General features: G+C 38.7%; 1 protein-coding gene across 1 annotated transcript in view; it reads left to right on the top strand.

The window, feature by feature from the left end:
• LOC128647605 (vomeronasal type-2 receptor 26-like) overlaps positions 1 to 12,647 on the top strand; it is a 39,967-nt gene that overhangs the window by 19,504 nt on the left and 7,816 nt on the right. The window lies entirely within an intron of this gene.

Below are 12,647 nucleotides of genomic sequence, written 5' to 3'. Positions count from 1 at the left end.
AATTCGTATCTATCAAATGTATATTGCATCTTTTGATCTATGTAATTGGTATCTATCAAACGTATATTGCATCTATTGATCTGTGTAATCTATGTATCTATCTATCAAATATATCGATCTCGTGGCCGGACTGTTTTGTTACAGCCACTTGTGTTTCGGTTAAATTTGAAGTAGGAGGACCGACCAAGCATCTTTTTCCATCTCCCGGTTCCTAAAATCCATGCCATATACAACGCCCCCGATAGGGGGCGTAACAGGTATTAAACTGCTAAGAATATAGTACTACTTAACACACCACTCATATCTGGTGGCACAATAGATTGCATGTGCAGTGCCCCAAATTTGAAGCGGGAGGACCGACCAAGCATCTTTTTCTATCTCCCGGTTAAAAAACCCATGCCATATACACGTCCCCTGGTGCCGCAACTGCCTCTGGGAACCTTACCATGGGTCCCAAACTGCACGTCTTGTAATTCTCTGTCAGGGAAATTATATATCTATCAAATCTATCTATTTATCTAACGAATATATCTAACTATCAATCGTATCTATCAAATGTATATTGCATCTTTTGATCTATGTAATTCGTATCTATCAAATGTATATTGCATCTATTGATCTATGTAATTCGTATCTATCAAATTTATATTGCATCTATTGATCTATGTAATTCGTATCTATCAAATGTATATTGCATCTTTTTCCATGTAATTTGTATCTATCAAATGTATATTGCATCTTTTGATCTATGTAAATTGTATCTATCAAATGTATATTGCATCTATTGATCTATGTAATTCTTATCTATCAAATGTATATTGCATCTATTGATCTATGTAATTCGTATCTATCAAATGTATATTGCATCTTTTGATCTATGTAATTCGTATCTATCAAATGTATATTGCATCTATTGATCTATGTAATTCGTATCTATCAAATGTATATTGCATCTATTGATCTATGTAATTTGTATCTATCAAATGTATATTGCATCTATTGATCGATATAATTCGTATCTATCAAATGTATATTGCATCTATTGATCTATGTAATTCGTATCTATCAAATGTATATTGCATCTATTGAGCTATGTAATTTGTATCTATCATATCTATATTGCATCTTTTGATCTATGTAATCTATGTATCTATCTATCTATCAAATCTATCTCATGGTTGAGCAAATGGACTGTTTGTGGTTGTTTGTGGTGCGTTACACGGGGAGTTTGGACTGTCACTGTCAAGCGGGCGTAACGCTTACACTACCTGATCGATACAACATCATACCTGATGTTTTAAAGCACGTTATTCCAAACAATTTAGGAATGTTAGGTGATTTAGGCCCTTTATGGCTTAAAACCAGACTCTGCATTAACTATGTAATTATCCGTGGGAGTTTTGCCATGGATCCCCCTCCGGCATGCAACAGTCCAGGTGTTAGTCCCCTTGAAACAACTTTTCCCTCACTATTGTGGCCAGAAAGAGTCCCTGTGGGTTTTAAAGTTCGCCTGCCTATTGAAGTCAATGGCGGTTCGCCCGGTTCGACGGTTCGCTAACAGTTGCGGACATTTGAGTCCGCTGTTCACGAACCGAAAATTTTTAGGTTTGCGACATCACTAGTGGCCCTATGCGGTGAGCTCTTTCAACTACAAGCGGTAGTAGATTAGCAGTGATTACTAAGCTTTGTGGCAGCGTCAAGGAAATGAATTTGAGTAAATCCTGGTACTCATTCGATTCTGGGATGCCAATAAATCTAACATTATTGCGCTGTGCACGATCTTCATTCTCGTTTAACTTATATTGCATGTTTATAATTTGTATAGACTAATCTCTGATAGTTATCTCTGTTGGATATTGGCGTCCTCTAAATCAGAGATACGCTGTTCGGCCTCGTCCAATCTATGTGTAAACTGTTTCATTTCAGAGGTTAGGTTCGAGATATCTATTCAGATTTTGTTCAAATTATGGAATTATAAATTCTGTAATTTGTTTGACAATATCTTGGGAGTCGAGTGTATATGTGTCTGATGAAGTTGAAAATATGAGTAAGTTTAAAATATTGTCAGTACTGCTCCTATTTTTCTTATCTCTAATTTTAGATGGCATGTTGGAAGATTTGGTCTTATAATTAGTGATGAATCTATCCATAATGTGTGTAGAATGTGCATACTACATGAAAATATAGGGCGCGATCCGATATAGATCGTAGTTTGCGGCGCAAGCGAGGGAACCCTCGTCGCCCGCAGTTTCAGCTCGCAACTCGAGCTATCCCATATACGGCGCCGTCAGATGCTAAAGTGCCGTAAGTCTCACAAACCAGCGATGTCCAGAAATCTGCGCAAGTACAAATTTCTGGTGTCGCCAGTAACTTACGGCACGTTAGAAACTGCCGGCGCCTACAAAACCTGATTAAAGTCTAAATCACTCGCACTGTCTAACACGCCTCCCTAACATAGCCCGACACGTCTAACACGCCTCCCTAACATAGCCCGACACGTCTAACCCTCTATCCGCTATCCCCCCTCACTATCCTAACCATAAAATATGTATTAACCCCTAAACCGCCGCTCCCGGAGCCCTCCGCTACCTAATAAAGTTATTAACCCCTAAACCGCCGCCAGCTATATAAAATTTATAACCCCCTAAAGTGAGCCCCTACCCCGCCGCTATCTATTTTAAAATTATTAACCCCTAATCTAATCCCCCTACCCCGCCGCCATCTTTATTAAATTATTTAACCCCTAAAATACTAAACTATCCCTACCACTAAACCTAAGTCTAACCCTACAAATAGCCCAGAAAAGGGCTTTTTGCGTGGCATTGCCCCAAAGTAACAGCTCTTTTGCCAGCCCTTAAAAGGGCTTTTTGCGGGGCATGCCCCAAAGAATTCAGCTCTTTTGCCAGCCCTTAAAAGGGCTTTTGGCGGGGCTTTGTCACAAAGTAAACTGCTCTTTTGCCTACAATCTACATCCCCCTACACCACTAGGGGGTCTCCCTTCCTCTGTCCAAACCCAGGGGTGGCCACCGGATAGTGGGACCAGAGATATAGTTGCTGAGACTGGGGTCAAGCCAGCGGCTGTATCTCCCCCAGCTGGGCTGGTCTCAGTGGACTCCCAGTCAGGTAGCATCCTCTCTGGCCTGCAGCTCTTTCTTGGCAGGTATCGTCCCCTCTGCCTGTCTGCTTCTAGGCAGGAATAAATTCCCCTGCCAGGCTGCTTCTTGGCAGGAATAGATCCCTCTGCCTCCAAAGAGTGGGGCCAGGGCTATCGTGGCTGAGACCTGGGTCAAGACAGCGGCTGTATCTCCCCCAGCTGGGCTGGTCTCAGTGGGCTCCCAGGCAGGTAGGGTCCCCTCTGCCTGTCTGCTTCTAGGCAGGAATAGATCCCTCTGCCTCACTGCACACTTCCAGCAGGTAGCGTGCCCTTTGGTTTCTTATAGGCAGGAATAGATCCCTCTGCCTTGCTGCTCCTTTCAGGCAGGCCAGCTCTTTGCATACAGGCCCACAGACTCTGTAACAGATCTCTCTTGCAGGGAGAAGTGCAGCCAGAATGCAGGGTCAGAACCTCTGCAACTGGTATACCTGAAAGAATCAGACAGGACTACCTGTTCCAGAAGGAACTACTACTATTGCTTTATTTCACTCAGGACTATCTTTTACAAACACACCAGTAAGCTTATGGTGACACACACTCCTTAAAATCGTATCTATCAAATGTATATTGCATCTATTGATCTATGTAATTCGTATCTATCAAATGTATATTGCATCTTTTGATCTATGTAATGTGTATCTATCAAATGTATATTGCATCTATTGATCTATGTAATTCGTATCTATCAAATGTATATTGCATCTTTTGATCTATGTAATTCGTACCCGGCCACAATTTCTTTAAACAAAAGGCAATCCCGGACCCAAACCTGTACTCGATTGTGCAAAAGGAAGTAACCTTACCATGGGTCTCAGACCGCACATCTTTGTAATTCTCTGTCTGGGAAATTATATATCTATCAAATTATTTATTTATCTATCAAATCTATCTAACTATCAATCGTATCTATCAAATGTATATTGCATCTATTGATCTATGCAATTCGTATCTATCAAATGTATATTGCATCTATTGATCTATGGAATTCGTATCTATCAAATGTATATTGCATCTATTGATCTATGGAATTCATATCTATCAAATGTATATTGCATCTTTTGATCTATGGAATTCGTATCTATCAAATGTATATTGCATCTATTGATCTATGGAATTCGTATCAGTATATTGCATCTTTTGATCCATGTAATTCGTATCTATCAAATGTATATTGCATCTTTTGATCTATGTAATTCGTATCTATCAAATGTAAATTGCATCTTTTGATCCATGTAATTCGTATCTATCAAATGTATATTGCATCTTTTGATCTATGTAATTCGTATCAATCAAATGTAAATTGCATCTTTTGATCTATGTAATTCGTATCTATCAAATGTATATTGCATATTTTGATCTATGTAATTGGTATCTATCAAATGTATATTGCATCTATTGATCTGTGTAATTTATGTATCTATCTATCAAATATATTGATCTCGTGGCCGGACTGTTTTGTTACAGCCACTTGTGTTTCGGTTAAATTTGAAGTAGGAGGACCGACCAAGCATCTTTTTCCATCTCCTGGTTCCTAAAATCCATGCCATATACACCGCCCCCGATAGGGGGCGTAACAGGTATTAAACTGCTAAGAATATAGTACTACTTAACACACCACTCATATCTGGTGGCACAATAAATTGCATGCGCAGTGCCCCAAATTTGAAGCGGGAGGACCGACCAAGCATCTTTTTCCATCTCCCGGTTACAAAAATCCATGCCATATACACGTCCCCTGGTGCCGCAACTGCCTCTGGGAACCTTACCATGGGTCCCAGACTGCACGTCTTGTAATTCTCTGTCAGGGAAATTATATATCTATCAAATTTATCTATTTATCTAACGAATATATCTAACTATCAATCGTATCTATCAAATGTATATTGCATCTTTTGATCTATGTAATTTGTATCTATCAAATGTATATTGCATCTATTGATCTATGTAATTCGTATCTATCAAATTTATATTGCATCTATTGATCTATGTAATTCGTATCTATCAAATGTATATTGCATCTTTTTCCATGTAATTTGTATCTATCAAATGTATATTGCATCTTTTGATCTATGTAAATCGTATCTATCAAATGTATATTGCATCTATTGATCTATGTAATTCGTATCTATCAAATGTATATTGCATCTATTGATCTATGTAATTCGTATCTATCAAATGTATATTGCATCTTTTGATCTATGTAATTCGTATCTATCAAATGTATATTGCATCTATTGATCAATGTAATTCGTATCTATCAAATGTATATTGCATCTATTGATCTATGTAATTTGTATCTATCAAATGTATATTGCATCTATTGATCGATGTAATTCGTATCTATCAAATGTATATTGCATCTATTGATCTATGTAATTCGTATCTATCAAATGTATATTGCATCTATTGAGCTATGTAATTTGTATCTATCATATCTATATTGCATCTATTGATCTATGTAATCTATGTATCTATCTATCTTTCAAATCTATCTCGTGGTTGAGCAAATGGACTGTTTGCGGTTGTTTGTGGTGCGTTACACGGGGAGTTTCGTCTGTCACTGTCAAGCGGGCGTAACGCTTACACTACCTGATCGATACAACATCATACCTGATGTTTTAAAGCACGTTATTCCAAACAATTTAGGAATGTTAGGTGATTTAGGCCCTTTATGGCTTAAAACCAGACTCTGCATTAACTATGTAATTTTCCGTGGGAGTTTTGCCATGGATCCCCCTCCGGCATGCCACAGTCCTGGTGTTAGTCCCCTTGAAACAACTTTTCCCTCACTATTGTGGCCAGAAAGAGTCCCTGTGGGTTTTAATGTTCGCCTGCCTATTGAAGTCAATGGCGGTTCGCCCGGTTCAACGGTTCGCGAACAGTTGCGGACATTTGAGTCCGCTGTTCGCGAACCGAAAATTTTTAGGTTTGGGACATCACTAGTGGCCCTATGCGGTGAGCTCTTTCAACTGCAAGCGGTAGTAGATTAGCAGTGATTACTAAGCTTTGTGGCAGCGTCAAGGAAATGAATTTGAGTAAATCCTGGTACTCATTCGATTCTGGGATGCCAATAAATCTAACATTATTGCGCTGTGCACGATCTTCATTCTCGTTTAACTTATATTGTATGTTTATAATTTGTATAGACTAATCTCTGATAGTTATCTCTTGTTGGATATTGGCGTCCTCTAAATCAGAGATACGCTGTTCGGCCTCGTCCAATCTATGTGTAAACTGTTTAATTTCAGAGGTTAGGTTCGAGATATCTATTCTGATTTTGTTCAAATTATGGTATTATAAATTCTGTAATTTGTTTGACAATATCTTGGGAGTCGAGTGTATATGTGTCTGATGAAGTTGAAAATATGAGTAAGTTTAAAATATTGTCAGTACTGCTCCTATTTTTCTTATCTCTAATTTTAGATGGCATGTTGGAAGATTTGGTCTTATAATTAGTGATGAATCTATCCATAATGTGTGTAGAATGTGCATACTACATGAAAATATAGGGCGCGATCCGATATAGATCGTAGTTTGCGGCGCAAGCGAGGGAACCCTCGTCGCCCGCAGTTTCAGCTCGCAACTCGAGCTATCCCATATACGGCGCCGTCAGATGCTAAAGTGCCGTAAGTCTCACAAACCAGCGATGTCCAGAAATCTGCGCAAGTACAAATTTCTGGCGTCGCCAGTGACTTACGGCACGTTAGAAACTGCCGGCGCCTACAAAACCTGACTAAAGTTTAAATCATCCGCACTGTCTAACACACCTCCCTAACATAGCCCGACACATCTAACACGCCTCCCTAACATAGCCCGACACGTCTAACCCTCTATCCGCTATCCCCCCTCACTATCCTAACCAGAAAATATGTATTAACCCCTAAACCGCCGCTCCCGGAGCCCGCCGCTACCTAATAAAGTTATTAACCCCTAAACCGCCGCCAGCTATATTAAATCTATAACCCCCTAAAGTGAGCCCCTTCCCCGCCGCTATCTATTTTAAAATTATTAACCCCTAATCTAATCCCCCTACCCCGCCGCCATCTATATTAAATTATTTAACCCCTAAAATACTAAACTATCCTTACCACTAAACCTAAGTCTAACCCTACAAATAGCCCTGAAAAGGGCTTTTTGCGTGGCATTGCCCCAAAGTAACAGCTCTTTTGCCAGCCCTTAAAAGGGCTTTTGGCGGGGCTTTGTCACAAAGTAAACTGCTCTTTTGCCTACAATCTACATCCCCCTACACCGCGGCCACCTATAATAAATGTATTAACCCCTAATCTAATCCCCCTACACCGCCGCCAGCTATATTAACTATATTAACCCTAATTATATTAGGGTTAATATAGTTAATATAGTTATTATATTATATATATAAACTATATTAAACATAATTATATTAGGGTTAATATAGTTAATATCGTTATTATATTATATATATATATATATATAAAGTATAATAACCCTATCTAACTCTAACATCCCTGACTAAACTCTTATTAAAATAAATCTAATATTAATATTATTAATTAAAATATTCCTATTTAATCTAAATACTTACCTATAAAATAAACCCTAAGATATCTACAATATAATTAATAATTACATTGTTTCTATGTTAGGGTTTATATTTATTTTACAGGTAAATTGTTAATTATTTTAACTAGGTATAATAGCTATTAAATAGTTATTACCTATTTAATAGCTACCTAGTTAAAATAATTACCCAATTACCTGTAAAATAAATCCTAACCTAAGTTACAAATACACTATCAATAAATTAAATAAACTACAAATAGCTATCTAAAAATACAATTAAATAAACTAAACTAAATTACAAAAAAAAACCAAACACTAAATTACAAAAAATAAAAAAAAGATTACAAGATTTTTAAGCTAATTACACCTATTCTAAGCCCCCTAATAAAATAATAAACCCCAAAATAAAAAACATTCCCTACCTATTCTAAATTAAAAATAGTTCAAAGCTCTTTTACCTTACCAGCCCTTAAAAGGGCCTTTTGTGGGGGCATGCCCCAAAGAAAACTGCTCTTTTGCCAGAAAAAAAAACACAATACCACCCCCCAACATTACAACCCACCACCCACATACCCCTAATCTAACCCAAACCCCCCTTAAATAAACCTAACACTACCCCCCTGAAGATCTCCCTACCTTGTATTCACCCCGCCGGGCAGAACTCTTCATCCGATCCGGGAGATGTCCAATCAAGCGGCAAAGAAGAATTCTTCATCCCGGCGATGTTTTTCTCCAAGCGGCAGCAAAGTCTTCATCCATCCGCCAGCATCTTCCATCAACCGGCATCTTGAATCTTCTCTCCACCGACGCGGAGCATCCATCCCGGCCGACGACTGAACGACGAATGAGGTACCTTTAAATGACGTCATCCAAGATGGCGTCCGTCGAATTCCGATTGGCTGATAGGATTCTATCAGCCAATCGGAATTAAGGTAGAAAAATCTGATTGGCTGATTGAATCAGCCAATCAGATTCAAGTTCAATCTGATTGGCTGATTGGTTCAGCCAGTCGGATTGAACTTGAATCTGATTGGCTGATTCAATCAGCCAATCAGATTTTTCTACCTTAATTCCGATTGGCTGATAGAATCCTATCAGCCAATCGGAATTCGAGGGACGCCATCTTGGATGACGTCATTTAAAGGTACCTCATTCGTCGTTCAGTCGTCGGCCGGGATGGATGCTCCGCGTCGGTGGAGAGAAGATTCAAGATGCCGGTTGATGGAAGATGCTGGCGGATGGATGAAGACTTTGCTACCGCTTGGAGAAAAACATTGCCGGGATGAAGAATTCTTCTTTACCGCTTGGATAGACATCACCCAGATCGGATGAGGAGTTCGGCACGGCGTAGTGAAGATAAGGTAGGGAGATCTTCAGGGGGGTAGTGTTAGGTTTATTTAAGGGGGGTTTGGGTTAGATTAGGGGTATGTGGGTGGTGGGTTGTAATGTTGGGGGGTGGTATTGTGTTTTTTTTTCAGGCAAAAGAGCAATTTTCTTTGGGGCATGCCCCCACAAAAGGCCCTTTTAAGGGCTGGTAAGGTAAAAGAGCTTTGAACTATTTTTAATTTAGAATAGGGTAGGGAATGTTTTTTATTTTGGGGGGCTTTATTATTTTATAAGGGGGCTTAGAATAGGTGTAATTAGCTTAAAAATCTTGTAATCTTTTTTTTATTTTTTGTAATTTAGTGTTTTGTTTTTTTTGTAATTTAGTTTAGTTTAGTTTAATTGTATTTTTAGATAGATATTTGTAGTTTATTTAATTTTTTTGATAGTGTAGGTGTATTTGTAACTTAGGTTAGGATTTATTTTACAGGTAATTGGGTAATTATTTTAACTAGGTAGCTATTAAATAGGTAATAACTATTTAATAGCTATTATACCTAGTTAAAATAATTAACAATTTACCTGTAAAATAAATATAAACCCTAACATAGCTACAATGTAATTATTAATTATATTGTAGCTATCTTAGGGTTTATTTTATAGGTAAGTATTTAGATTTAAATAGGAATATTTTAGTTTATAATATAAATTAGATTTATTTAATAAGAATTTAGTTAGGGGTGTTAGGGTTAGATAGAGTTAATATAGTTAATATAAATACTAGAGTAACTATATTAACTATATTAACCCTAATATAATTAGGGTTAATATAGTTAATATATATAATGTAATAACTATATTAACTATAATATACTTAGGGTTAATAAAGATAATATAGCTGGCGGCGGGGTAGGTAGATTAAATTAGGGGTTAATAATTTTAATATAGATGGCGGCAGTGTAAGGGGCTTATATTAGGGGTTAATACCATTAATATAGGTGCGGCGGTGTAGGGAGGGCAGGTTATAGGGCAAAAGAGCTGTTAACTTTAGGGCAAAGCCCCGCAAAAGGCCCTTTTAAGGGCTGGTAATAGAGTTTATTACTTTATGGATATTAGATTAGGGGTTAATAATATTAATATAGCTGGCGGCGGTGTAAGGGGTCAGATTAGGGGATAGATCATGTAGATGGCGGCGGTTTTAGGGGCTCACAGTAGGGGGTTAGTTTATGTAGATGGCGGCGGTTAAGGGGTTAAATACTTTATTAGGGATTGCGGCGGGGGATCGCGTTTGACAGGTAGATAGACATTGCGCATGCGTTAGGTGTTAGGTTTATTTAGCAGCTAGTTTAGAGAGTTACGGGGCTCCAATAGTCAGCGTAAGGCTTCTTACGGCTGCTTTTTGTGGCGAGGTGAAAATGGAGTAAGATTTCTCCATTTTCGCCACGTAAGTCCTTACGCTGTATATTGGATACCAAACTGCACGGGTTTGGTATACCTGCCTATGGCCCAAAAAACTACGGGCGACGGCAGAAATATACGTGCGTAACTTCTAGGTTACGCCGTATATAGGATACCAAACCCGCGCAAATATTGGCGTCGCCGACTTTTGCGGGCGACGATTTTTATCGGATCGACCCCATAGTGAGTGCAATAGGAAATGTGAACTAAAGTACAAAAAGTGACAGGCTCTAAGTGGGCCTATATACAATACTAAGACTTGACAGGTAACCCCCCCCCCTTGCTTTTGAAGGGAAGATATAATAACATCAAATTATTGTTCTAGATATATATTCTAGATCTGTGTAACAGTGTTTTTAGTGATTTAGTACAACCTGAGTGCAGGTGTGATAGAGAATAACAGTATCTTGTGTCACCAACAAGCGCCTAGGTCCCTTTTTGTTCTCTTTTTCCCTTTCCTTCATTCCTTCCTTTTCTATTTTTATTTTAAATTATAGGAGTAGAAACAACAAAAAACCTTTACTACTCTGACTAGTAATTCTGCTCCATATCTCCTTGTCTCATATCTCATCCAATTCTTTCACCTATAAATGACAGATATTGTTACCCTGAGATCTGCTTAACCCAAAAAGATAATTGGCCAAAAACTATGCAGAATTTTACCACGGAATTTTAAGACACACTCCAAGTAAGTCCTGTAACAAGATATCAAGCAAGCTGTGCAGCCAACTGGAATACCAAAAAAATATATTTTACATTAATTAGCCAACAAGATTTATACACCTTCAAAAAAAAACAAAGCCTTTGACCAATTTGGGTGCCATATCCATTTAGACAGTAATAGTGTCCCCTGTGCAATTAGCACATTTTGCAAGTAGGAATGTTTTCACATAAGAGGCTTTATATAGTGGGCTGAATAGTCAGCATACTATGAGCTCCTTCATGCGTTGATTCCCCCTTGCGCTTCACATCAAGGCTCCCATAGGCGTATATTAGATTGCAATGCAACCTTTGAATTGTGCCAAACTGGTAGAAAAAGCAATGTAAATGTCGGGGAGAAGCCTCTCCTTTCACACCAGGCAGGAGGGTGATGGAATCCATGACTTTAGCGCTATCTGACTCACCATGGATAGATACTCGGGAGCCAATTGACAAGCACTCCCCTGGGACCTACAGCACCTCTGCTACCAGCAAGGTTCAGATTTGCAAAACCTATTTCCTATCCTCCAAATTGGAGCAATTGCCCCCACCGCTTATTCACTGTGTATACCACGTATACGTCACCAGCTAATTTGGTGCAAATTGGCTCTGTGGTTGATTTTACCCAGGTGTCGATCATGAGATCTCTCTTGACCGGTTGCTATCTGTGCCTCTTCTGGCTGGCGATGTTGTTTTCAGTTGACACTGAACAACCTGTTCCTGTAGCTGCCTAGGCCACACCGGTCTCCCACCGGTACCTTACGTTCCACTACCTCACAAGGCAGCCTGGACCTCTCAGGCTATGCCCCAAATTCCAAAGATAAGGGGGACATCTCTGGCGCTAATTAAATGTACAGGCCCAGGGCGCTTGTGATAGCATCAGCGTTGATGGGGTATTCTTCTCACAGCTCCTCTGCTATCCATGCTTGGTCTATTGTCAGACGGTTCACGACCCCTGCGTGCACCAGGTGTTCTGATTCAGCCGTTAGTTGCCTCTGCCTCAGGGTATAGTAGCGTGTATCCGATAATAATTATAATAATAATAATAATAATGTCAGATATGATGTCCTAAGCTGATTGATGCTCAGTTTAACCTAGGAACTTAGTCTTATGTTTTTAGTCTAGATTATTAGACCTAAACATAGCTGACCGTACTTATTCACTTTAGAAATACTACTCACTAGAAACTTAGCTACTACAGAATATTAGGTATGTCTCTATAATATTTACACTTTTGTGTTCTTGCATAAACTCCATATTATTCACTGGCTTATTCAATAATATGCTATCTGGTTTATCCTATATACTAGTTTATATCATTTCCAAGGTTCAAACGTTTTATATTGCTCAATAACTTTGCTATGATTTAAAGGTCTAAAGGTGACCATATGTATCATCAGAATTCCCTCTAAATATAATCCTTGTTCGTCCAGGTCCATGAGTGACCCTGTGTAAAATTAGATGGATTAAT

This window comes from Bombina bombina, chromosome 2, assembly GCF_027579735.1.
Source record: "Bombina bombina isolate aBomBom1 chromosome 2, aBomBom1.pri, whole genome shotgun sequence".
Classification (NCBI taxonomy): Eukaryota; Metazoa; Chordata; class Amphibia; order Anura; family Bombinatoridae; genus Bombina; species Bombina bombina.
The sequence above is the reverse complement of the archived record's forward strand: the minus strand, read 5'-3'. Positions and strand labels throughout refer to the sequence as shown.